Source organism: Oncorhynchus mykiss, chromosome 11 (assembly GCF_013265735.2).
Source record: "Oncorhynchus mykiss isolate Arlee chromosome 11, USDA_OmykA_1.1, whole genome shotgun sequence".
NCBI lineage: Eukaryota > Metazoa > Chordata > Actinopteri > Salmoniformes > Salmonidae > Oncorhynchus > Oncorhynchus mykiss.
The window spans coordinates 71,048,803-71,072,297 of NC_048575.1; positions in this window are offsets into that span (position 1 = coordinate 71,048,803).

Here is a 23,495-nt window from a genome sequence, read left to right on the forward strand (position 1 = left end):
CCAGAGGGGAGTGGCAGAGAAACAACATCTCTCAACATCTAGGATGCTTAAAGTCTACCCTTCAGATGAAAGAGGCAACAGAGAAAGGGGTGGAGTGGGCGAAGGAGAGAGAGGGATAAGGATTGTATGGAGAGGAGCGGGTGGTAAGGGGAAGCAGGAGGAGAATTCAAACGACATGAGATAATGATTGAATGAAAGAGAACGGAGGGAGAAAAAGAGACTGAGAAAGCAAGAGAGGTGCGTCTATGGTATGCATACAGATGAACACACACACACGAGTGAGAGAAGGGCTTCCTGTTTTGATGCACCACAGAGGGCAGTCCTTATCAGGGCCCTCTAAAGAGGACAGATAACATGCAGTAGTCCACATCAGCACAACAAGATAATGCCAGCCACACACAGAGCAAATCACACAAACACACACACAGACAGACTCACGTACAGACACATTTATAGACGCTCTCACGCTCTCTTCTCACACTTCCAGATGCACATGATCAGGGAGAAATGACTGAGTAGCCTAGTGGTTAAGAGTGTTGGGCCAGTAATCAAAAGTTTGCTGGTTCGATTCCCAGAGCCGACTAGGTGAAAAATCTGTTGATGTGCCCTTGAGCAATGATCTTAACCTGTTAGTCGCTTTGGATAAGAGCGTCTGCTAAATAACTAAAATGTAAATGGCAGAGAAAGAGGGATACCTAGTCAGTTGTACAACTGAATGCATTCAACTGAAATGTCTTCCTCATTTAACACAACCCCTCTGAATCAGGGAGGTGCGGGGGGCTGCTGTCATTGGCTGTTGGAGGTTAACTGCCTTGCTTAGGTGTAGAATGACAGCTTGTCAGCTTGGGGATTCGATCCAGCAACCTTTCGGTTAATGGCTCACCGCTCCTACCCCCCAGGATACCTGCCAATGATGTTTACCATAAGTTAGTATAGAGAGAGAGGTCTCAAGGTCTTCTTGCTGGGAAAAAGCAGTCAGCAGCATATTATTCCAGAGCAGGTAGAAGAGGGCTGTAGGGTTAAAGTTCAGTTCAGACAAACACTTAAGGGGGTACTGATCTCTCTTGCTAGGGCAGCGGTCACCAGCCCTGGGTTTGGGCCTGCTCTTAATGATAGAGGGTGCAATGTTTAAAAGTACAGTGGCAAGAAAAAGTATGTGAACCCTTTGGAATTATCTGGATTTCTGCATAAATTGGTCATAAAATTAGATCTGATCTTCATCTAAGTCACACCAATAGACAAACACAGTCTGCTTAAATTAATAACACACAAATTATTGTATTTTTCTTGTATATATTGAATACATAATTTAAACATTCACAGTGTAGGTTGGAAAAAGTATGTGAACCCCTAGGTTAATGACTTCTCCAAAAGCTATCAGGAGTCAGCTAACCTGGAGTCCAATCATTAAGACGAGATTGGAAATGTTTGTTAGAGCTGCCCTGCTCTGTAAAAAAACACTCTCAAAATGTGACTTTGCTATTCACAAGAAGCATTGCCTGATGTGAACCTTGCCTCGAACAAAAGAGATCTAAGAAGAACCAAGATTAAGAATTGTTGACTTGCATAAAGCTGAAAAGGGTTACAAATGTATCTCTAAAAGCCTTGATGTTCATCAGTCCACGGTAAGACAAATTGTCTATAAATGAAGATAGTTCAGCACCGATGCTTCTCTCCCTAGGAGTGGCCATCCTGCAAAGATGACTTCAAGAGCACTGCACAGAATGCTCAATGAGGTTAAGAAGAATCCTAGAGTCTAAGCTAAAGACTTACAGAAATCTTTGGAACATGCAAACATCTCTGTTCCACAACGCTATTGGCAAATAATTCTGTGGACAGATGAAACTAAAGTTGAGTTGTTTTGGAATGAACACAACACTATGTGTGGATAAAAAAAGGCACAGCACACCAACATCAAAACCCCATCCCAACTGTAACGTATGGTGGAGGGAGCATCATGGTTTGGAGCTGCTTTGCTGCCTCAGGGCCTGGTCAGCTTGCTATCATCGATGGAAAAATGAATTCCCAAGTTTATCAAGACATTTTGCAACAGAATGATAGCTATCTGTCCACCGATTGAAACTCAACAGAAGTTATTTCTCCGGACAGTTGTGCAGGTCTGATCCGCAAGTACAGCACATGTTTGGTTGAGGTTATTGCTGCCAAAGGAGGGTCAACCAGTTATTAACTCCAAGGGATCACATACTTTTTTAACCCTGCACTGTGACTGTTTACATGGTGTGTTCAATAAAGACATGACAACGTATAATTGTTTGTGTGTTATTAGTTTAAGCAGACTGTTTGTGTGTTGCTGTGACCTAGATGAAGATCAGATAACATTTTATGACCAATTTATGCAGTAATCCAGGTAATTTCAAAAGGTTCACATACTTTTTCTTGCCACTGTAACTGTAACAGAGATGGAACACACACCAAAAGATTCCCCTGAATAACCTTTCTATTTGCAGCAATACAACCACAGAAATGGATACTCAAACTCTAGTGACTCTCTGGCAAATTCTCCCCTGTCCACTTCCATTACAGAGACAGACAGAGGAGAAGTGATCGACACACGGGATTGGGATGGGCAGTGAGAGAGAGCAAGAGAGAGGTCTTACAAGCATTCTCATCAGTGTCATGTTTCCTCAGACCAATGAAGAAACATCACACACACACCATGCATGCATTCACCTACACACACAATACCATTATGGGCTTTTGAGTGAGACATCTGATGGCAAATATGAGCTGGATATTGATGTGACATGATAGTGGTCAGGTCAGGCATTGAGCTGCAGGTCATAAGTGCAGAGGGTCACTCAGAGAGATGATGAGAGATCCATCCACAGCATGTCACTGGTTCTAAACATCAGTTCCAGAGGACAAGCATGTATCCAGCACTCAATCAACTATGACAGATCAACACAGAGCATGTACCTAGCACTCAATCAACTATGACAGATCAACACAGAGCATGTACCTAGCACTCAATAAACTATGTCAATTCAACACAGAGCATGTACCCAGTACTCAACTATCTTTTTCAGATCAACACAGAGCATCTACCCAGGACTCAATAAACTATGCCAGTTCAACACAGAGCATTTACATAGCACTCAATAAACTATGACAGTTCAACACAGAGCCTTTACATAGCACTCAATAAACTATGTCAGTTCAACACAGAGCATTTATATAGCACTCAATAAACTATGCCAGTTTAACACAGAACATTTATCCAGCATTCAATAAACTATCTCAGTTTAACACAGAGCATTTACATAGCACTCAATAAACTATGCCAGTTTAACACAGAACATTTATCCAGCATTCAATAAACTATCTCAGTTTAACACAGAGCATTTACCCAGCACTCAATAAACAATGTCAGTTCATCACAGAGCATGTACCCAGCACTCAATAAAGTATGGCAGTTCCACACAGAACATTTACCCAGCACTCAATATGCTTTGTCAGTTCCACACAGAGCATTTACCCAGCGCTAAATAAACTGTCAGTTCACACAGAGCAGCCACTTTAATAATGGGAATTGATGGAAATTGATGTAAAATATATCACTAGCCACTTTAAACAATGCTACTTAATATAATGTGTACATACCCTACATTACTCATCTCATATGTATATGTATATACTGTACTCTATATCATCTACTGCATCTTTATGTAATACATGTATCACTAGCCACTTTAAACTATGCCACTTTGTTTACATACCCTACATTACTCATCTCATATGTATATACTGTACTCAATACCATCTACTGCATCTTGCCTATGCCGTTCTGTACCATTACTCATTCAAATATCATTATGTACATATTCTTTATCCCTTTACACTTGTGTGTATAAGGTAGTAGTTTTGGAATTGTTAGGTTAGATTACTCGTTGGTTATTACTGCATTGCCGGAACTAGAAGCACAAGCATTTCGCTACACTCGCATTAACATCTGCTAATCATGTGTATGTGACAAATAAATTTGATTTGATTTGAAATAAACATACGTTTTCTGTTTTTTATTGTTGCTGCATCCTCTTTCAAATGACCAAGAACAGCCAAACATACAGATAGGATGCTGGGGATGGTTTGAATGAAGACCATTAGATGGCAACAATAGCTGAGCAAAGTTTTAGACAGATATCTTCAAAAATGAGCGAGCTACATGACATTGAGCATGAAGTCACCCAGGTGTCCCACACAAATGTACCCAAGTGGCCGAATTGGTACAGTGATACATTTTGAAGGAAATAACCATATACAAAATACATAAATGCTATTCTAACACACCCCCAAAAAATGTATATGAAAAAAATCATTTAAAAAATAAATAATAATAAAACAAACAAATAACAAGGGTAACTATTTACACATTTTCTATTTACAATATTGTGAAGACCCTCAGTCCTCTACACATGCTGGTGCCATGGCCCATAGCAGTCTCTTTCTGCTATAAAGCAGAGGCTTACTGAACAGGTGGTGCAGGTGATGGGGCATTTCCTGTGACAAAGGGCACAACGACGTCTCCCTACTGTGCTCGTTATGCCCTGTGGCACATTCATGCCTGCAGAGATGAATCTGGGCAGGTGAACACCACTGGTTGGAGCAGAAGGTGCTGCAGTGGACTTGATGTAGCTAGCAAGCTCCTGGATGAGGAGGTCCCTGAAGGCTAGCTGTGAGATGGGGGGCTGTCCACAGCTCTTGGCCATTTCCTTCTGGAGGATGAAGGAATTCACCACAGCAATGTCAATGAAATTATAAAAAAATGTTTTGTACCATTTCATGGTCTTGTGAAGAACATTGTAGTATCCTATCAGTGCATCTGACAGGTCCACACCTCCCATGCTCTTGTTGTAGTCCTTCACAGCAGCTGGAATGGGGACATTGTTTGTGGTCCATGCCCCGGCACCATCCTTCACACGCCTGACAACGTGATCTCCAATGAAGGACTTGTGAATACTGGAGCAAATGACCACCTCTCTGGTATCCATCCACTTCACAAACAGCAGGCCATCTTCACGGATCCATCGCATGGTACCCCGCTCAGCCCGCTTAGGCATGTCGTTCACCTTGGTCTTTGGAAATCTCACTCTGTTGGTACGAATGGTGCCACAAGCCGACACCTCCCGCTTCCTCAGCTCTGTTACCAGGGTAGGGCTTGTGTAGAAGTTGTCCACAAACAGTTTGTAGCCCTTCCCCAGCAGTTGAAAATCCAATAACTCCGTAACGGAATCATAACTCAGTCCTTTACCGGTAGCAAAACTGTTCTTCTCCTCATAAACAAAAAAAATCGCAAGTGTAGGCACACACAGAATCAACCAAAACAAACAGCTTGTAACCCCATTTGGTTGGTTTGTTACGCATGTATTGTTTGAGGCTGATTCTGGCCTTTGAGGCTACCATCCTCTCATCAATGGACAGGTTCTGGGTGGGCTGAAAATAAGTCTTGCAGGCATCAACGATGCTGGGGTAGAGAGGTTTTATTTTACAGAGCCTATCAAACCTTGGTGTGCCTCTCTTCTTGTCATTCTCCCCGTCAACTTCTGGGTCATTGATGTGAAGCGCCCGTGAGATAGCCAGAAACCTTTTACAAGACATAACAGTCATGGGGAAAGGCAGTTGATAGAGAGCTGACGTTTTCCAGTCGTCCCTTAGAGTTTTCAACTTCACCATCCCCATGTAAATGACCATTGAAAAGTAGCAGAAAAGGTCTGACCTGGAAATGGTCTTCCATGCCTCTTTCTTTCCTGCTTGCTTCTTAGCCCCGTACTTATTGGTGTTCGCCACCAGGGAATCAACAATTGACCAGGTGAAAAACAGTTGAAAAAGTTGAAGGGGGCTGTACTTTGCAGTCATGTCAAGTTGAGGTCCTGGCTGCCTTTTGGGTCTAAAAACTGGTGGATTTGATTCCACATCTTATTCTAACACAGTGTGCCAACGACCCTCTGGCCCTCTGTCTGCAGGTTTCTCTCTTCCCCACCTCCGCTTCTTTGTCACTGACTTCACACCTCTAGATGGCCAGGTAGGTGTGGAGCCGGAAACAGCGGGGGTCCAGCTGGATGAACCAGCTTCAGAGGGAGATGGACACCTAGACATTGGCGGCTGATAATCAGAATCACTGCCACTGTGAAAGATTTTAAAAATCAGTAACAATACTTTCACGTATGAGCCCTGTATCAACACGTAAAATAAACAGATATACAGTATATAGAGTACAGGGAACATAATCACTGTGTTGAAGAGCTGTTCCATTCCAAGTTTATGTAAAAATGAATTTAAAAAATATATCACACACACACACACAGTATTGCCAATGTGTACTTTACACATTTCATTACAGATTATCTTTGTATATAATGCAAATAAAATAAGATATATATATATTTTTTAATCTCAAATGAATAATATTTAATATTACATTTCAAACAATGACAGCATTAGAACTTACCAATCCAGCATTGCATCCTCGCCGTGCAGAAACATTACTTCCGCCTGGGAGTCAAAACTAGCAAAACTAGCTTCGCTGAAAGAGTCATCCTGAAGAAACTTTGTCTTGCTGTCTCGATCAATTTCCTCTATAATTTGGGTTAAATCTGTATACCTAGACTTTGTTTTAGCTTTTCCTGTTTATTCGGCATATTTTAAATATATAAACTTGTTGAAAATACTGTTGAATATGTACTGCTATGCGTAACACTCGTGGCTCCGTCAAGTAGGATTTGCAATAGTGAATGAACCTCTTTTATGCCAGAGTTTACGACAAAGGCTGGCCTTCGAACATATAACCATTACATATTTTGCCGTTTACCTCAGCTCATTGGCTATCTTCCAAGATAGATTTCAATATGATCAGTGGTCATTGGGCCAAAATACAGTCAATCAACGATAGACCGGTCCTACCATTGGTGTGCAATGAGTTCATTGATTGGTGTCTTCAAATCGGTTTGTTTCGGTCAATACGTCCCGGGAAAAGAACCATCATGTATGGTTGTGTTAGTAACAACCAGAGGATTGCAATGAAACCAACCATGACTGGATAAACGTTTGTTTAGTGTGTGTAATTACCACGAACGTCCTCTGAAAATCGCATGGTTGCTTTTGCAGTAAACCTTTTTGAAATCTGACACAGCGGCTGGATTAATAAGACGTTCATCTTTTCAATGATGTAAGATACATGTATTTACAAGAATGTTTAATACAACGAATGGTGTATTTAAAATGTTAGCTCTCTGCAGTTTCACCGGATGTTGGCCTGGTGGGACGTGAGCGTCTCCCCTACCCTAGAGAGGTTAATAACCAATGCGCATGCCTTCTGTAAATACGAATAAAATTGTTACATTTACAAGCCTTGTTGGTTAAGCAACAGAAAAAGCAACCTTCCCACTAGCCATGATTGGCTGAGATACTGAGTGGGCTGGACATCCCGAGAGAGGAGTTTTGATCGGTCTGCCATAGAAGCTCGTCAGTCTGTGTTGGTAATCCTGTCGAAAGCGGCTTTTATGTTATGTATTTTGTAGTGGAGCTGCATAAGGGTTCCTCTCCACTTTCTGGAGGATCAAGTATTGAAATCAGTTGAAATAAAGTTTGATAGCTAAAGAAATGGAGAAAACACCTGTCTCCGGATGACATCTTCAATCTAAGGGCAACCGTGGCATGGCATTCCTGACAGGGAGATGCATCCATGCACGATAATGTGTACAGGTAAGATAGTCTAGCGTTAGCTAGCTACATTTTCAGATATTACACATTTTCTAATTTTGACAGAAAGTGGTTTCATTTCAAGCTAAAGGGAGTTGTTAGGTAGCTAGCTAACATTAGTTGTCTGGCTCCCTAGCTGACATTATAAGTTTCCCAGAGCCTTTTGCTGTTCTAGTTAGAACCTAATGTTAGATAGCTAACATTGAACATGGTTGGTTAGCTCTCAGCACTGTGGCATTGTTGCCACTGTTCACTGTTGTTGAACTAGCTAACGCTGGCTGGCTCGTTAGCTAATGTGACATGAAGTGTGTACAACACCCGTTGAATAATGCCGGTGTCAGTAAACGTCTGCAAAAATGCATAATGAAATTGTTGCCAGCAGAACTGGTTAGGCTGTTTTCAGGTTATCCAGAGGTAAACAAATCATTGTAGAGAGCGTCAAGTGTGCGCTGCTAGAGTGAAACGAGATGGGTGGGGCTAAAGCTTAAGATGGTGTGAACGATGCTGAATGGGTGTAGACAAAGAGCTCTTCACTAGATAGCAAAACATTCAATGGCGATTTTCTCAAAATTGAGTTTACAAGTTGATCGACTTTCAAAGCAGAATAACTTTCCCATTGTTTCCTCAGATGCCGTGTATGATATACCATTTCTAGCTCTGAGTCTCTACTTTTATCTGAAGTAAAAATCACAATTTCAAATTTTGCTACGTAAGACGGAATCCAGGTAGTGCATTAGATTTTTATGGAATGGAACATTTCTGGGATCTGTTATTTCGGCCCATGAAACATGGGATGAACTTTACATTTTGCGTTTAATGTATATATTTTTTGTTCAGTATACATGTTTAATGTGTAACTAAATCTCCATTACTAAAGCTATTTATTCCCTTGTTATTGTTTCCCTCTCCACCCCCCCTTCCCATCTTTCTAATAAAAACTAAACACACAGGAAGCGAATGACCAGGGGAAATGGAACAATTGATCACAAGTGGCTCGTAGACATCTCAAATGTTCTCCTGGCAGCCATTAATATAGAATCACTATTGTTGGAGATGGGCGGAACAGACTGGCCCAGTATGGCAGATGGAAAGCCTCACGTCTAGGATTCCATTTATCAATGGCTGGAGCAGGAATCATTCTATTAGATCTGGGAGAGAGGAGGGAGGGCATCTCTATCCTGCCACAACAGGAAGGCCTGACAACACACACACACAAAGACATGCATACATACACGCAGACCCCTGAGACCTGAGGTAGTCACTGATGGTCTGAATGGTCATTAATAAACAGAGAAGATCCGGGATCACTAATTCATCTTGTTCAGAGAGAGAGAATGAGAAAGAGAGAGAGAGAGAGAGAGAGAACAAGAGAGCGAGAGGTGGTCATTTATCAAGTTGTCGGTGCACGGTTCAGGTCCAGTATGAACACACAGAAACACTCAAGGGGAGTGGTCCAGTGATTGCAGTCACAATGGGTTGGCTAGAAGGGAGTGGTCCAGTGATTACAGTCACAATGGGTTGGCTAGAGGGGAGTGGTCCAGTGATTACAGTCACAATGGGTTGGCAAGAGGGGAGCGGTTCAGTGATTACAGTCACAAAGGGTTGGCTAGAGAGGAAACACATGGCAGTGAAACCCCTGAACGATTTAACACATGAAGACACAGAGTTCCCCTGACCACCACAGACTAGGCTGAGATACCATAGGTTCTTACACTGGGGAGAAAAATACTAGACCAACAAATTAGTCAGTAATGTGAGTAACGTCCATGCTACCAAGGGATTAACATGCAAACACAATTCATGAAACCATTACTGTATTGGGTTGATCGAGAGGAGAGAATGCTCACTAGGTTCAGATCTGATGATGTGTGTGGATTATAGATGAGGTATTTAAATAATATCAGTAAACTTGAAAGGGGTGTACAGGATCTGAGTCCGGAGTTAGAGAGACACAGTCAGTACTATAGATTAAACATGACAGCTCCAGGCTCATATCTGTTTACATATATTCACTGTGTGCTTCTCCTAACACTTACACTGATCAACAATGAACTATTATCTGCTCTCATTTAAAAAATATATATTTCACCTTTATTTAACCAGGTAGGCCAGTTGAGAACAAGTTCTCATTTACAACTGCGACCTGGCAAGGATAAAGCAAAGCAGTGTGACAAAAACAACAACACAGAGTTACACATGGGATAAATAAACATAGTTAATAACACAATAAAGAGTAAACAGTGTGTGCAAATGTAGTAAGGAGGTAAGGCAATAAATAAGTAAGTAATTACAATTTAGCAATTAACACTGGAGTGATAGATGTGCAGATGATGATGTGCAAGTAGAAATACAGGTGTGCAAAATAGCAGAAAAATAAAAACAAATACGGGATGAGGTTGGTTGGATGGGCTGTTTACAGATGGGCTGTGTACAGCTGCAGCGATCAGTAAGCTGCTCTTCAGCTGATGCTGAACTTCACTAGGGTAGGGGGCACTATTTTCACCTCCAGATGAAAAGCGTGCCCAAAGTAAACTTCCTGCTACTCAGGCCCAGAAGTGAGGATATGCATATAATTGGTAGATTTGGATAGAAAACACTCTAAAGTTTCCAAAGCTGTTAAAATGGTGTCTGTGAGTATAACAGAACTGAAAAATCAATCCAGGAATGGGATTTTTTTATGTTTGTAGTTTTCTATTGAATGCCATTACAGTATCCATTGATTTAGGACTCAAATTGCACTTCCTATGGCTTCCACTAGATGTTACCAGTCTTTAGAAATAGTTTCAGGCTTGTTTTCTGAAAAATGAGAGAGTAAGACCACTCTGAATGAGTGGACCCTACAGTGTCCCAGATAATTTTCATGCGCACACACGAGAGCGGGCCTTTTTTGATTACCTTTTATATGGACAACGTTATTGTCCGGTTGAAATATGATCTATTATTTAGGCTAGGATTGAATATAAACATTGTTTGACATGTTTCTACGACCTTTACGGATACCTGTTGTGACTGCCTGTTGTGACTGCGTTTGAGCCTGTGGATTACGGAACAAAACGCGCGAGCAAAACTGAGGTTTTTGGATATAGAGAGGGACTTTATCGAACAAAACAAACATTTATTGAGTAAATGGGAGTCTTGTCAGTGCAACCATATGAAGATCACCAAAGGTAAGTGATTAATTGTATTGCTATTTCTGACTTGGGTAACTCCTATACTTGGCTGGTAACTGTTTGTAATGATTTGTCTGCGGGGCGCTGTTCTCAGATAATCGCATGGTATGCTTTCGCCATAAATCCTTTTTGAAATCTGACACCGTGGTTGGATTAAAATGAAGTTAATCTTTAAACCGATGTATATCACTTGTATGTTTAATGAATTTTTATAATGAATATTTCTGTTTTTAAATTTGTCGCTCTGCAATTTCACTGGATGTTGGCCAGGTGGGACACTACCGTCCCACATCCCTAGTGAGGTTCAAACCTGTTACCGCTAGGCGTGCCGCTAGCGGCACACCTCGAAACCATCCGGTGAAATTGCAGGGCGCAAAATTCATATTACCACAGAATTAAAAATATTTAACTTTCATAAAATCACAAGTTCAATACATCAAAATAAAGCTTAACTTCTTGTTAATCCAGCCAATGTGTCAGATTTCAAAAAGGCTTTACGGTGAAAGCAAACCATGCGATTATCTGATGACAAATAATTTTCAACCAGGCAGTTGAGTCAGAAATAGCGATATAATATTTGCCTTGCCTTTGAAAATCTTCTTCTGTTGGCACTCCAGAAGGGCCCAGTTACATTAAAAAATGGTCCTTTAAATTCGATAAAGTCCTTCTTTATATCCATAAAAATTCAGTTTAGCTGGTGCGCTTCAGTCCATAATCCACCGTTTTCCCTCCTTCAAAATGCATACAAAATGAATCCCAAACGTTACCAATAAACTTATCCAAACAAGTCAAACAACATTTATAATCAAACCTTAGGTACCCTAATATGCAAATAAACGATAAACGCGCTCTCTTGTCCATGCACATGGAAACACAGCCAAAATTGGAGCCACTTAGAAAAACTACAACTTCTCCCTAATTTTTCCAAAAACCAGCCTGAAACTCTTTCTAAAGACTGTTGACATGTAGTGGAAGCCCTATGAACTGCAATTTGGGAGGATTTCGCCTTATAATAAAAGTGCCAGCCATTAAAATCAGTGGTAGGCTGAATTTGTTTTGGGGGGGATGGTTTGTCCTCGGGTTTTTGCCTGCCATTTCAGTTATGCTATACTCACAGACATTATTTTAACAGTTGTAGAAACGTTAGAGTGTTTTCTATCCAAATCTACCAATTACATGCATATCCTAGCTTGTGGGCCTGAGTAACAGGCAGTTTACTTTGGGCACGCTTTTTATCCGGAGGTGAAAATACTGCCCCCTAGCCCAAAGAGGTTTTAAAGTTAGTGAGGGAGATTTAAGTCTCCAACTTCAGTGATTTTTGCAATTCGTTCCAGTCATTGGCAGCATGGAAGGTGGTCAAAGGAGGTGTTGGCACCAATTGTGCTTTTTTTGTGTTTTTTTTTACGTTATTTGTAACTTATTTTGTATCTAATGTTTCTGCAGCTGTGTCTTACGGCAATAAAAGAGTGTTTGGATATCAGGACAGTGATCACTCACCTCGGATTAGACAAAGAGTTTCTGGATATCAGGACAGTGATCACTCACCTCGGATGAGACAAAGATCTTTTTCAACAAGCAGGACTCACAGAACATTCTCCGAACACCCGACAAGGCCAACATTCCAGTAATTTGCAAGAGGAAGAGACGCAGGTACAGAGGACACAGAGCGGGATGCCTCGTGAGGCTCCGCTGAAGGCGAGTGGGAAAGCTACCATTACCGTCAATATTACACGCCAACGTGCAAACATTGGACAATATATTAGACGAGGTTCGATCACGAATATCCAACCAACGGGACATAAAAAACTATAATATCCTAAGTTTCACGGAATCGTGGCTGAATGATGATATGGATATTCAGCTAGAGGGATATACGCTGCACCGGCAAGATAGAACAGCACACTCCGGTAAGATGAGGGGGGGGGGGGGGGGGGGGGGGGGGTCTGTGCATATTTGTAAACAACAGCTGGTGCACAAAATCTAAGGAAGTCTCTAGATTTTTCTTGCCTGAAGTAGAGAATATTGTGATAAATTGCAGGTCAAAGTACCTGCCTAGAGAGTTTTCAGCTATACTTTTAGTGACTGTTTATTTACCACCACGGATGCTGGCACTAAGACTGCACTCAGTCAGCTGTATAAGGAACTAAGCAAACAGGAAACCACTCACACAGAGGCGGCGTTCCTAGTGGCCGGAGTATTTAATTCAGGGAAACTTAAATCAGTTCTACCTAATTTCTTTCAAGATGTTAAATGTGCAACCAGAGGGAAGCAAAATTCTAGATCACCTGTGCTTTACACACAGAGACGCGTTCAAACCTCTCCCTCGCCCTCCATTTGGTTAATCCGACCACAACTCTATCCTCCTGATTCCTGCTTACAAGCTAAAATTAAAGTAGGAAGCACCAGTGACTCGGTCTACAAAAAAGTGGTGAGATGAAGCAGATGCTAAACTACAGCACTGTTTTGCTATCACAGACTGGAACGTGTTCCGGGATTCTTCCCATGGCATTGAGGAGAACAGCACATCAGTCACTGGCTTTAACAATAAGTACATAGAGGACGTCGTCCCCACAGTGACTGTAAGTACAAACCCCAAGCAGGCAACAATCGCACTCAGCTAAACGGTACAGCTGCCGCTTTCAAGGTGCGGAACTCTAACCCGGAAGCTTACTAGAAATCCTGTTTTGCTCTGCGACGAACCATCAAACAGTTAAAGCATCAATACAGGGCTAAGATTGCATCATACTACACCTGCTCCGATGCTAGTCGGGCGGGTGCGGGCAGTGATCGGTTGATTCATATAAGCACACAGACCAGAGCCTATGCCAACGCTGTGGAGAGTGTATGTGTGACTTAACACTTTAAAGGTGTTCATTGGTGGAATATATGCATTCAGTTCAGTCTCTCTCCCTCAAGACCCACCTGTGTGTGTGTGTGTGTGTGTGTGTGTGTGTGTGTGTGTGTGTGTGTGTGTGTGTGTGTGTGTGTGTGTGTGTGTGTGTGTGTGTGTGTGTGTGTGTGTGTGTGTGTGTGTGTGTGTGTGTGTGTTTATGTTTGTTGGTACGTGTGTATGCATGCTTGCGTGCATAGACACTCGACAGGAGGCTGGAGGAAAATCAGAAAAGCTCTTTCAGATGATTCCCTGTAAATGGTCATAATGAGGCGAGGGTTAGCAACAACATTGTTCCAATCAATGTGTTTGACCCATTAACCTTCAGCAAAACCCTCTGATCTTTTTGTCAGGATGATGCTGCATATTTAATATATGAGTTTAGAGTGAAATAGTATGACGCTCCACTGTCTTCTATTTTGCCCTACAAAGGAAAAACGCAGTAACTACAAATTTGGTCAAACGTGTTTGATCTGTTGTAATGACCAGCTTTATTATCTGATTCATGTGGTATTTAGTTTCCTGACACAAGAACAAGGCAGTTGGTCAGAATGCATTATGGAGTATCAGAAATTACTGTCAGTCTAGAAAATAATAAACCAAAAAATACTTTGATGTCAGATTTTGCAGTAAAATATATGACGTTGTTGCTGCATTTTGACTTTGTAGGGCAGGATTTCTGAATGTTGGGCCTTTCAGGTTCTGGGCCTGTATTCATAAAGCATCTCAGAGTCATCTCAGAGTCTTAGAGTACTGATCTAGGATCAGGTCCCTACTGTTCATGTCATCTTATTAATTTGGATCTAAAACACAGAACTGATCCTAGATCCACACAAACTGCCTCATGTCTCCGATTCTCTCTGGAGAATTAGGATCACGAGCAGAAAACTATTCCATTGTCCACATTGGTTCCGTCTCAAATGACCAGAGCAAATGTATTACACAAGGGGAACTCAAATACTATTTGAGAAGGTCCGGTCACACAAATGTCCTAGGTCCGGATGGATATTGTCATTTATCGGCGCAGTAGCAAACTCCCACCTCGCAACCCATGCGACCACAAACTGTTCAAACTCTTCACGCTCATCTTCTTGGCCGAGGCAAAAATGATCCGTTTTAAAGCTAATTTTCTGCAATTCTACACATTAGGCCAAGGTTGGAAAAAAGTTTGTCTTGAATTGTCACGGTTGCCGTAAGAACGGGACCAAGGCGCAGCAGATGTTGAGTTCCACATATTTATTTCAAAAGCAAAAATAATAAATCAATAAATTAACATCAAAACGTAACTATGTGGTGCACAGGCACAAACACAAAATAATATCCCACAAACATAGGTGGGAAAAATAGCTACTTGAATATGATCCCCAATTAGAGACAACGACTACCAGCTGCCTCTAATTGGGAATCATACAAAACACTAACATAGAAAAATGTAACTAGAACACCCCCTACTACATCATAGAGAAACAAGGGCTCTCTATGGTCAGGGAGTGACAGTACCCCCCCCCCCCCCCCCCCACCAAAGGTGCGGACTCCAGCCGCAAAACCTGAAACCAAATGGGGAGGGTAGGGGGGTGATTAGTGTCAGTGGCGGCTCCGGTGTAGGTCGTAGCCCCGGCCCAGACCCCGAATCCTGACATCGCAGTGGGCTGAACGCCATGCCTGGACTGGGTATCGGCACAAAGGAGGACTCCGGCCATGGAGCTGGGTTGGACGCCATGCCTGGACTGGGCACCGGTGCAAAGAAGGACTCCGGCCATGGAGCTGGGTTGGATGCCGTACCTGGACTGGGCACCGGCGCAGAGGAAGGCTCAGGTTTTCGATCTGGAATGGACGCCATGCCTGGACTGAGCATCGGCACAGAAGAAGGCTCCGGCCAAGGAGCAGAACTGGACACCGTGCCTGATCTGGGTACCGAGGCACAGAGGGAGGCTCCTGCCAGGAACTGGGACTAGACACCGTGCCTGGACCAGGCCCTGGCGTAGAGGAAGGCTCCTGCCCTGGACGCCGTGCCTGGACTCTCCGAACCGTAGACCCTCACTGGAGGTTCCGGACCGTTGACCGTCGCTGGAGGTTTGGCACTGTGGATCGTCGCAGGAGGTTCCGGACTGTGGACCGTCGCAGGAGGTTCCGGACTGTGGAGAGTCGCAGGAGGTTCCGGACTGTGGACATTCGTAGGAGGTTCCGGACTGGGGACGGAAGCTCTGGACTCTGGACCATCTCCGGAAACTCTGGACTGTGAACCGTCTCCGAAAGCTTTGGACTGTGAACTGTCACCGGAAGCTCTGGACTGTGAATGCGCACTGGAGGTCTAGTGCATGGAGCCGGTACAGGTGGCACCGGACTGGTGACACGCACTTCAGGGCGAGTGCAGGAAGCAGGCACAGGACGTACCGGGACGGGGACACGCACTTCAGGGAGAGTGCGAGGAGGAGACACAGGATGTACCGGACTGGGGAGACACACTGGAAGCCAGATGCGTGGTGCCGGCCCAAGTTGCACCAGACTGCTAACCGGATCCCCTGGTCGGATGTTGAGCAGAACACACTTGCACAACATCTCTCTCATCTCTCTCTCTTTTAACTTCCCCAATGCCTCCCTGACCGGCTCTGGCACTTCAGGGCGAGTGCAGGAAGCAGGCACAGGACGTACCGGGCTGGGGACACACACTTCAGGGAGAGTGCGAGTGCGAGGAGGAGACACAGGACGTACTGTACTGGGGAGGCGCACAGGAAGCCAGATGCGTGGAGCCAGCCCAGGTTTCACCGGACTGATGACACGCTCCTCCAAACGCCTGCGTTTCCGCATACTCCTAGCCAACTCCATTCTCCGGTATCCCTCCTCACACTGTTCCATCGACTCCCAGGCGGGCTCTGGAACTCTCCTTGGGTCGACCGACCACCTCTCTATCTCCTCCCAGATGTTCTCTGGCTCTTCCCTCTGCTCAGCCGCCAGCTCCATGTGCCTCCGCCCCAAAAATCTTGGGGTTTCTGTGGCCGAGGTCCCCGGCGTCGTGGCCGTCCTTCTTGCGTCCTCTGCGACTCCTGCCAAGGAAGGGTCTCCTGTCCTTCCAGGTCCAACTTATTTTTCCCATCGTTGCAAGCTGCTTGGTCCTTGGTTGGTGGGATATTCTGTCACGGTTGTCATAAGAACGGGACCAAGGCACAGCGGATGTTGAGTTCCACATATTTATTTCAAAAGTGAAACTTAAAGCAAAAACAATAAATCAATAAAAGAACAACGAAACGTGACTACATGGTGCACAGGCACAAACAGAAAATAATATACCACAAACACAGGTTGGAAAAATAGCTACTTAAATATGATCCCCAATTAGAGACAACGAATACCAGTTGCCTCTAATTGGAAATCTGTCACGCACTGACCTTAGAGATCCTTTTAATTCTCTATTTGGTTAGGTCAGTGTGTGACTAGGTTGGGCAATCTATGTTTTCTAATTCTCTTTTGGCCTGGTATGGTTCCCAATCAGAGGCAGCTGTCTATCGTTGTCTCTGATTGGGGATCATATTTAGGCAGCCTTTTTTCCATCTGTTGTTTGTGGGATCTTGTTTTTGTGTAGCTGTCTGTGAGCATCCCTGGACATCATGTTTCGTTTTCTTCTGTATTGTTTTTGGTGAGTTGCATATTTATTAAACATGTGGAACTCTAAGTATGCTGCGCCTTGGTCCATTCATTCCAACGATCGTGACAGAACCATACAAAACACCAACATAGAAAAATTAAACTAGAACACCCCCTAATCAAGCCCTGACCTACTACACCATAGAGAAACAAGGGCTCTCTATGTTCAGGGCGTGACATGAATGCCAGTTCGGGATTTAAAAAATTCTGCATATACATTTAGCCATTTTTAAGCTAATTTCTTGAAATTCTAGAATAATTCAATGTCTTTAGTCTGTTCATATGATACCAGGAGTTGAATCCCAAGCGAATCCCCTTCCCAAAATGTTTTATAATAATTGTTTATATTATTTGTCAGCAACCGCGGACCGTATTGACCCCGTTCTGGTTCCTGATCCGGCCTGTGTTCCGCCTATTGAGTAGGGCTGTAGTACCCTATACAGAGAATAGGGTGCCATTTTGGATGCAGACGTTGTCTTCTGCCCCACACAACATAGAGAAAACCTGAGCGCGTCACTACACCACTACACTGGGAGATAATACAACACATTTTCATCTGAACTGAGACAAATCCCATCCTTTTCCTCTCCATGTGAGATTCTACACTTTTCATTTGATATGATACACTTGCTCTCACATATCAAAAACCGCATGGATAAATATTCTCATATGCTACACCTAGTTTTGTGACACATTGCAATGAAACACTCAAAGGTAAAAGAAAACATGAAAGTCTGTGACAGTAGCATCAAGAATGGGTACAGGGTATATTCTCATATTCCCTTATTAAGGGAATCTGACCCCCAACATGTGTTGGTCCCATTAGCTTTAGTTCACTGGATTGAATCCAAATAGATAACATTATATATTATATATTACATTGTGCCCCCCCCCCCCCCTCTCGCTCTCTTTCCATTTCCACTGCAAACGATCTTCCAAATGGAGGGAAAACCTTCCTTGAAATTGACTGTCGTTTAATGTGTCTCAGTGGCGCCCATGAAAAGGCTATTGAGGACCATTGCTAGACCATCAGATAACAATATCCTGCTCTCCACAAAACTAATGCTGTTTCCATCTCTTTCCAAACCCCTCTCCACCACAGATGAGGTGACCTGATACGCAGTCCAGACCGTGAACCATGTACTCTAAAAGTCAGGCGGTCATTGTAAATAGGCCGTTACAGGTTCATTCTAAACTGTAAATGTTTGTCTCTCTACAAGTTGAACTGCAAGCAAGCTCCACTAATTCGGTTTGTCTGCGAAAAGTGGCGCCGTTCTGGTCAAAATGGGGAACTTGAGACACAACACTCTAGCTGTGGTCGTCATAGCAGAGAAAAAGACAAATACCTACTCAGATCTCATCAAACATGAGTAGTAGAACCTGAGACACCAGTCCAATGGGTCAAACTGGGCAGCTGAGGCAGAACCAGTAAGTCCCATGGACCATCCCTGGAGCATCTTAGTGCTACAGCATTAGGGATCATACAGGCTGACAAATGAGCACATGGAGCAGAGATAGAGGTGTAACGGATGGAGGGAGGAGTGTAATGGTTCCTTTGAGAGCTTGTTACTGTGTGCCCAAGTGTCTGGGGTATGGGTGGAGGTAGAGAGGTAGAGAGGTAGAGAGAGTGAGAGATTTTTCATGAAAGTCAATGAACTAAGTAGACCAGACCCAGGTGCTATGGTATTGGTGTCTATGGGAGAGCCTGAGCGAACTCTCTTCATTTATCCACCATCTATAAAGGACATCATGGTGCGTGTCACATTAAAGAATTCCCCCTGATTGAGAGGCAACGATGCACACTGCCTCCCCTTGGTTCCCACATGCCCACACCCCGCTGACATTAATTAGTGATCCACTCTCTTTCAATCATGTAGAGAAGCCATGATAAAAGGCCCTGGCGAAGGGATACAGAGAGATGTTAACACACTCGCATGGAGCAGGGGCTTAGTGTGCACAACACCTCTGTTATATGAATGCTATTAATGCTAGTAGTCCTGGTGCTATGAGTAGAGCCCTGTGTTTGGCACAAACATGTCACATGACCTCGATTTTAACCTTTATTTCAAGCTTTTTCAAAAAACTGTCCCCTTTTATTTTTATGTTGGATGGTCCAGCACCATCCTCAGACAATTGCCTACATTTTTTGTGTAATTCTCATTTCTGAAAAAGGCTTAAAATAAAGGTTAAAATCTAGGTCATGTGACGTGATAACTCAAGTCCCTCGCTAGAAGCAATGCAGCTGGTGTGGTAAGGTCACTGTAGGCATTACTATGGTTTCACTTAAGACTTGACTTAGAAGTTCAACGTTAAAGTGTGTAGGAATATGTTTCTGAATTGTTATAAGTAGTTGAGTCTTCTCTGCATGTTTCTTCTGTACTGTTGTTCTTGCATCCTGTTTGAGCAGTGATATTTTATTTCCAGTAAGGTCAAATGAAAAGTCTTCATAGGTGTTACTATATCAGGGAACATAGCATGGCTTTGAATGCTCTTTGCCAAGTATTGTCCAGAACCCTGTGTTCGACTACCTGTTAGAACGCTACCCAATACTGCCTCAACCCCCAATAGCCAACAAGGGGACATCAAAGGAGTTACCATGACAACAAAAATACTCCACAGTTGAGTGATTTATGTGAGTGGCATCGAAAAAAGAGGAGGAAGAGAGAAAAAAGGAAAGAGGGAGACCGAGATACAGAGAAAAGGAAAGAGAGAGAGATATCTACACTGCAAAGTACATCAACTAAGTAGTGGAAACAACATAATACACACCAAAAAAAAACAAAATGAAACAGAGAGGAATGTGGCTCTGTGTGTAAGAGAAGGAGAGCGAGAAGGAGAGAGAGAAGAAGAGCGAGAAGGAGAGCGAGAAGGAGAGTGAGAAGGAGAGTGAGAAGGAGAGCGAGAAGGAGAGAGAGAAGGAGAGCGAGAAGGAGAGCGAGAAGGAGAGCGAGAAGGAGAGCAAGAAGAAGAGAGAGAAGGAGAGCGAGAAGGAGAGCGAGAAGCAGAGCGAGAAGGAGAGCGAGAAGGAGAGAGAGAAGGAGAGCGAGAAGGAGAGAGAGAAGGAGAGCGAGAAGGAGAGAGAGAAGGAGAGCGAGAAGGAGAGCGAGAAGGAGAGCGAGAAGGAGAGCAAGAAGGAGAGAAGGAGAGCGAGAAGGAGAGCGAGAAGGAGAGCGAGAAGGAGAGAGAGAAGGAGAGCGAGAAGGAGAGAGAGAAGGAGAGAGAGAAGGAGAGCGAGAAGGAGAGCGAGAAGGAGAGAGAGAAGGAGAGCGAGAAGGAGAGCGAGAAGGAGAGAGAGAAGGAGAGAGAGAAGGAGAGCGAGAAGGAGAGAGAGAAGGAGAGCGAGAAGGAGAGCGAGAAGGAGAGCGAGAAGGAGAGAGAGAAGGAGAGCGAGAAGGAGAGAGAGAAGGAGAGCGAGAAGGAGAGCGAGAAGGAGAGCGAGAAGAAGAGAGAGAAGGAGAGAGAGAAGGAGAGAGAGAAGGAGAGAGAGCGAGGGAGGGGCATGATAATGTCTCACCCAGGGGTCAGAGTGTATTTTGACTCCCTGTCACCACACTGTCACACTGAGCCAGGTAAGCAATAATAAACCTGTCTCTGCTCACACAGAGAATTAAATAAGCACCATGCAGCACAGACAACACACACACAGCCACCTGCTGTCGATGGCCATGTGGGGTGAACACTGACCGTCTATAGGATAATAGAATGACTGGTGATGACCTGGGGTCACAGAGAGGGCTCAGGACTTAGGTCAAAAGTGAGGGAGAGTCTTAGAATTATTCCAGGTTCTGTTCAGTTACTGACCAACTGATTGTGATAACATGCATTGAAATGCTTTTCTCTCTTTTCAGAACAGAAGATTACAACAAAAGCGTCTTTCTATCATAACTAGCCCAATGCTCCATATTGAAATTGTCAGTAGCATTCCAATAGAATATGTATCAGAAGGAAAGCAGTCCCAAGAGATCATGAATATGCAAGCTGTATCTAGTCATACATCCAAAACCTTGCTGTCTACAACATGATGAAAGCATTCGATACACCAGTGATAAATATAGTTTTAATTCAATTTCACAGGGCATGCATTTATCCGAGGTGATTGTTCCACCTTTGTACAATATGTCACTGTCTATTCGCCCTACAGACGAATCCCTGCCATTCAGTACAAAGGCTTTCTGAGCCCTTTTCAAAATGGATGCAGAGCAGCTCCAAACAGGCGCTTTGTCAACCCTGGCCAGTGTTTGAAATCACAAAGACAGCAAGCGGAGACGATCACTCGGACTTGGACTGCCTTCAATTTCTAGAGAAAAAAGTGCTTTGTTGGGTGTGTGTGTGTGTGTAGAAAGTGCTTTTATCTGTGTAGCAGTACCTGTACCCCCAGAGGAGTTGAGTGTGCTACTCAAAGCCATGTCTGTGCTGTTACACTGCTACCTGATCACAGCTCAGCATTACTACTTTGATTCCTGCTTAGAGAAGAAGACCAATATGCTCTGTTAGATGTAAACTCAACTTTAGCTAAAAGGCACCTCGGGGGTTTGTGGTATATGGCCAATATACCATGGCTAAGGGCTGTTTCCAGGCATTCTGCGTTGCATCGCGCGTAAGAACAGCCCTTAGCTGTGGTATATTGGCCATATACCACACTTCCTCGAGCCTTATTGCTTACATAAATTAGCCATACTTAGAAATATAAATATTTAGTACGTTACTTTGTTTCAGACCCTTGTTCAACATGAACTTTACAGTATTAATCTACAGCACATGAATACAGTGGCTGTACAGATTCCGAGTGGCGCAGCAGTCTAAGGCACTGCATCTCAGTGCAAGAGGCATCAGTACAGACCCTGGTTTGATTCCAGCCTATATCACAACCGGCTGTGATTGGGAATCCTATAGGGCAGCTCACAATTGGCCCAGCATCGTTAGGGTTTGACCCGGGTAGGCCATCATTGTAAATAAGAATTTGTTCTTAACTGGCTTGCCTAGTTAAATAAAAGTAAACAAAATACAATAATTTAAAATAAATAAATAACAAAAAGATTCATTGACATACAAGTCTGTGGCCCATGTGGTTTTAGCCAGTATGCATTAAGCACCATTTTGTATATAGTCGGCCCCACATATGATTCTTATTGATGTAATAGCTTGTAGACGTCCGTCATAAAAAGGAGTCCCCAGTACAACGCTGTCTGTGGAACTACATCAGTGGAACGTGGGGGCCTTCCAAACACACAGGCCTAAGCCCCTAATGGAAACACGTCTACTCAGGACTTTTACTGGGCCTAGACACAGCCTCAACTCTACAACAAGGATTAGCACAGGAGACAGGCAGGGGGAAGCAGGGAAGGAGGGAAAGAGAGTGTGTACGTGCCAAAGAAGTGGAGCTAATCTACTCCTTCACAGTGTGACCAGATAATCCAGACAGGCAGGCTGAGAAATAAAAACAACAATAGTTGTGAGGACAAGCGCTCCCTATTATCACAAAGCCTGCAGACAGACAGTCAGGCAACAGCCATGTGTAGCGCTTCTCTTTAGCAGCAAGCCACAATGGAGGAGGAAGAAAGGAGCGAACCAGTAGAATGGCTCGATGTACTGTACTGTAGACCAACACACACACACGCAGCAGAGTTTCATCCCCTCTCACACAAAGGTAGCAGGAAAATAGAAATAATGATTTTTGAGGTAGAGAGAATAAAAGAGTTAAGCATGAAATGTATAAAGAAAAGTGGTTCAAGGTCTGGAAAAGGGTGAATTCATAAAAGAAGACTGTGGAGAGACGTTGCTGGTCTGTAGCTGTCTTCAGGCTTAATGAAATGGAAGGGGCGGAGCGCGCTAGGAAAGGAGGAGAGGAGAGGAAAGGAGGAGAGGAGAGGAAGTCAGGATTTTATACTTCTGAGGGAACCGCTTTCTCAGAATTTTTATTGCAGTACATTTTGTTTACATTTACCTTTAAATCCATACCTCTGTCTCAGACTTCTTGCAACATTGAGATGTTAAGACTTTCTTTTCCTTGGACTAATAGAACTGAATGTAAATGATCCAACATACCCCAGGGAGTCTTTCAATGGGTAACCAGTCCT